The sequence below is a fragment of the Salvelinus alpinus genome, chromosome 8, assembly GCF_045679555.1.
Source record: "Salvelinus alpinus chromosome 8, SLU_Salpinus.1, whole genome shotgun sequence".
Taxonomy (NCBI): Eukaryota; Metazoa; Chordata; class Actinopteri; order Salmoniformes; family Salmonidae; genus Salvelinus; species Salvelinus alpinus.
The window spans coordinates 26,662,694-26,668,171 of NC_092093.1; positions in this window are offsets into that span (position 1 = coordinate 26,662,694).

Genomic DNA, 5,478 nt, shown 5'->3' on the forward strand with positions numbered 1-5,478 from the left:
GTTCAGACCCAGTAGCACAGAGCCTGGGTTCAGACCCAGGACCCTGAGCTTAGTAATGAGCTTGGAGGTTACAACTGTATGTTGTTGAATGCTGAGCTGTAGTCAATTAACAGCATTCTTACATAGGTATTCCCCTTGACCAGATAGGATAGGTTAGTGCGCAGTGTGATGACGATTGCATCATCCGTGGATCTATTGGGGTGGTAAGCAAATTGCAGTGGGTCTAGGGTGTCTGGTAAGGTAGAGGTGATATGATCCTTAACTAGCCTCTCAAAGCACTTCATGATGACAGAAGTGAAGGTTAAAACGTTTAAATGTCTTACTCATGGCGGCTACGGAGAACGAGAGCTCACAGTCCTCTAAAGCGGCGGTGGCCCGTGTCGGCGGCACTGTGTTTTCCACGAAGCGGGTGAAGAAGGTATTTAGCTTGTCGTCGGTGTCTGCAACGTGGCTGGTTAATAATCCGTGATTGTCCCTGTCACGTACGTCTCATATCTGAGCCGTTGAATTGTGACTCCACTTTGTGTCTGTACTGACGGTTTGCCTGTTTGATTGGCTTACAGAGGGCATAACTGAACTGTTTGTACTCAACTATATTCCCAGTCACCTTACCATGGTTAAATGCGTTGGTTTGCTCTTTCAGTTTTGTGCGAATGCGGACATCTTTTTAAAAATGTAATCTTTATTTAACTAGGCAAGTCAGTTAAGAACAAAATCTTATTTACAATGATGGCCTACCCCGGCCAAACCCTAACCCGGATGACGCTGGGCCAATTGTGCGCCACCCTTTGGGACTCCCAATCATGGCCGGTTGTGATACAGCCTGGAATCGAACCAGGGTCTATAGTGAGGCTTCTAGCACTGTTATGCAGTGCTTTAGACGGCTGCCACTCGGGAGCCCTATCCATCTATGCACGGCTTTTGGTTTGGATAGGTTTTAATCGTCATGGTGGGAACATCATCCCCTATCCACTTTCTGATGAACTCAGTCACCGTGTTAATGTATACGGCAATATTATTCTCAGATGCTACATGGAACATATCCCAGTCCATGTGATCAATACAATCTTGAAGCATGGATTCCGATTGGTCAGACCCGTGTTGAACAGTCCTTAGCATGGAGACTTCCTGTTTGAGTGTCTGCCTATAGAAAGGTAGGAGCAGATTGGAGGTGTGATCGGGCGAGGGCCTTGTAGCTTTCCCAGAAGGGAGAGTAGCAATGGCCAAGAGTTTATGATGCTTGAGTAGTGCAGGTAATGTGTTGGTAAAACGTTGGTCAATTTTTCCTCAGATTTGCTTTATTGAAGTCCATGCAGCCTCAGGAATTTTGGTTTCCAGTGTAGTCCAGTGTAGTTCCTTGAGAGCCGTCGTGGTATCGGCTTGTGGGGGAATATACATGGGTGTGATGATGACTGAGGAGATTTCTCTCGGGAGTTAATGAGGTCGGCATTTGATTGTGAGGCATTCTAGGTGGGTTGAACAAAAGGACTTAAGTTGCTGTACGCTTCCACGATCACACCATGAGTAGTTCATCATGAAACATACACCTCCGCCTTTCTTTTCAGCGAGTAATATATACATTAGTGAGTAATATACTTGGATGGATGGTTTTCACAATTAAAAGTCCACTCCAAATACCTCTTATTCGCCGGCGACGTCTTGGGACAGCCTCTGAGATAAGTGGGATCACCTTGGGGGGTACGAACAAAGGATCCAATTCAGGAAAGATGTATTTCTGGTCGAAATGCAACAAATATATATATACTGCAGAGTTGCTTAGGAGTCAGGAACCAGGCGACCATGTCTATCAGCGCCACCTTAAACAAATCTCTGCTTCTGCATAGCAAGAGCTACCGGTGCATCAAGTCTGACACCAACAGGCTCCTGAACAGCTTCTATCCCCAAGCCATAAGACTGCTAAATAGCTAACAAAATGGCTACACGGACTGTCTGAGTTGACCCTCTATCTACACTCACAGGACTCTACACACTCACGCATAGTGACACTCCAACACACGCACACACGGGCACACACACACACACACACACACACACACACACACACACACACACACACACACACACACACACACACACACACACACACACACACACACACACACACACACACACACACACACACACACACACACACACGCAATCATCATATACACTGATGCTACCCTGTTTATCATATTTCCTGATACCTAGTCACCTTACCCCTATACATACAGTATTTACCTCTATCAATCCAGTATCCCTGCACATTGTAAATATGGTATTGGAACTGACCCTGTATACTGTAGCTTACTTACTTTCTTGTGTTCTTCTTATTTCTTATTTTTCTATCTCATGTGTTTTTGTTCTATCTTATGCTATTTTTAGCATTACATCGATATTAATGCATTGTTGGCTTTAGAGCTTGCAAGAAAGGCATTTCCCTGTACTTGTGCATGTGACATTAAAACTTGAAACTTGGAACTTGAAACACACAACATGCGCACACAGTGTGCACCACTATGGTAGCTTCCTAAACAGGCCTGTATCACAATGTCTGTTCATTTCACCGCCCCTAAATTTGGGGATAAACACCATTTGTTGGTCAGGCAGGTTATTAGGGAATGAGAGAGAAAAGGAGGGAGAGAGGGGGAAAGTGTGTGTGTTTCCTCCGTTATAATAATCCCTATAAAATCCAGATTTCTCAATCCGCAGCTCAAGCTGACAGTTTAAATAAAATCATTATAATCCCACATGGTAAGAGAAATGAAAATGAGGGGATTAAATGGAGAGGCCAACCCCCCCCCCCCCCCCGCTCTCTCTCTCTTTCACCCCTTCCTCCTCCAGGGGGATAAGAATGCCCCCTTTCCCAGCCTCGGTCCCCCCCCCACCCCCCACCCCCTGTGTCCTCCCTAGGGACAGGGACAGAGGGCTTAAGAAAGCTCTAGATTTGGGATTGGTGCTTGTGCTTATACACATCCTCCTCCCTCCCCCTATCCCCCTCCCAACCTGTTCCACAGTACTTAGCCACAGTCCTACAGTCCTCAGGAATGTATGTGTGAGTGTGTGTGTTTGTGTGTGTGTGTGTGTGTTTCAGGGGAATATATAATTGGACATTGGAGAGATGTAGTAATCCAATCAAATCATAGTCAATGATCTCTCGTTCTCTCTGTCTGTTTGTCTCTCTCTCACTTCCTCTCTGTCTGTCTGTCTCTCTCTCACTCCCTCTCTGTCTCATACACCCCCCCTGTCATGGTTCACTCACCATATTATTCAGCATATTATTATGCCAATCAGTAGTCAAACCCAAAACTCCTCCACTACTGCCATTAATAATCCTGCTGTACCTTCCACCCCTGGCTCTAATTTAAAGAAAGCTCCCGTGCCTTTTGTCCCTCCCAGGCCTCTGTGGTAGTCGCCCCAGTGACCCCCCGTCCCCTCGGAAGGCTCCGGAAGGTTGACCTCTGTGTCATTGGTATTCCCGACGAGGTGGGATTTTAATCTTTAATCCCGTATCCCTTCCCCCCGGCACGGATCAACTCATTACGGAGAATACACCGAGTGTCATCACCCATTACCCACGATGATGTGCAAGTGCAGTGGTACGGACGGCCGGGCCCCTGTCTGTTTTTTGGTGAGCGATCCGCGTGTTCAGTTCAGTCGCCGACTCCATTCACCACTTAATCCCCCACTTACTCATCCTTCCTGCTTCCTCCCTTCCTCCCTCTATCTCTCTATCTCTACCCATCTTTATCTCTCAATCTCTCTCTCCTCCAATCTCCCTCTTTCTCTCTCTTCATTTCCATCTCAGCCTTTCGCTTTGCCATTTACCATCTTTTTAACCCTCTTTCTCCCAGGCACTCTCTTTATCTTCAACTCTCTCACTTGCTGTTCTTTCTATGGCTCCCTCTATCTACCCACCCCCAATCTCCATCTCTTCCCTCTTATCCCTCTCTTTTCTCCTTCGTTCTCCCTCTCCCTCCCTTCCTCTTAAAGGATCATCTTTAGCTAAGTGCTGTCCACTTTATTTCCACTCTCTGCCTCTTAAGTGACCATTTGATAATCTCAGAACGCTAGTCTCCAAACGACCCAGGGGGGCCGTGGGTGAGACTGTTAGCCCAGAATGACGCTCCTGATCTGGTCAAGACTGTGCCGGGCCCTGGGTCCTCTGGAGCTGCTGGGGATATTGAGGCCATGGTGTCATGGAGGAAAGGGCCATGCCAGAATCTCTTGGCGTGAGATCATCAGAGCAGATGGACATCTATCTCTCTCCCTCTCTCCCCTCAATGTCTCTCCCCCTCTCCATCTCTCTCTCTCTCCCTCTCTCTATCTCCCCTCAATGTCTCTCCCCCTCTCCATCTCTCTCTCTCTCCCTCTCTCTCTATCTCCCCTCAATGTCTCTCCCCTCTCCATCTATCTATCTCTCTCCCTCTCTCTCTATCTCCCCTCAATGTCTCTCCCCCTCTCCATCTCTCTCTCTCCCTCTCCCTCTCTCTCTCTCTCCATCTCTCTCTCTCTCTCCCTCTCTCTATCTCCCCTCAATGTCTCTCCCCCTCTCCCCCTCTCTCTATCTCCCCTCAATGTCTCTCCCCCTCTCCATCTCTCTCTCTCCCTCTCTCTCTCTCTCTCTCTCTCTCTCTCTCTCTCTCTCTCTCTCCCTCTCTATCTACATCCCTCTCTGTTCATCTTGGTCTCATTTCACTCTCTCTCTTCCTTCCATTTTCTCTTCTTCTCTTAATCTCTCTCTCTCCCTCTTTTTTTACTGAGATATTCTCTTTGTGGAACAGGGAATGGGTCAGAGCGTGTAGCACTGAGAGAAAATAGAATAAGACTAGTCTGGTTGTTTAGAGCTCAGATAAAAGGCCATCGCTTGGCAGGGACACATTTTGTTTTTCTACTGGACACACAAAAGAGGCAGTGAAAGGAGGGAGAGAATGAGGGGGAGAAAGAGAGAGAGAGAGTAAGGGGGAGAAAAAGAGGCGCAGAGGATGCAGATTTTTTGTGAGGATTCTTTCTGCAAATGAAGGTGACACTGGATGCACACACGTGACACACAGAGGTCGTGCTGAATGTACAGGATTCATAGTATCTCCTTACAGAAAAGAAAACCCTTAGTCAGGACACACACATACACACACACTTGTGTTGCTTCCCGCTGTCCTCTTCACGGGTCATTGGCTGAAAAAATCCCCTGTCACGTTCCTTTGGGACTGAGCTCTGACAAGCCGGCAGAACAGGATAAACTTCCTGCAAGGAAAACCAGGAGTATCAGGAATACCCAGAGGGCTGGTTTGTCTTCCCTCTTATCACAAGACCCAGAGACTGACAGGGGATTCCCGTCTTACACCTAACAGTCACTTAACAGCTACTTCATCATTATGTTAAACAATATTAGTGTCAACAGTTGGTTACAGTTTATTTTACAGTTCACTACCTATCTGATACTGAGAAATCACTTGTTCATCTACCAATTACTCTCTT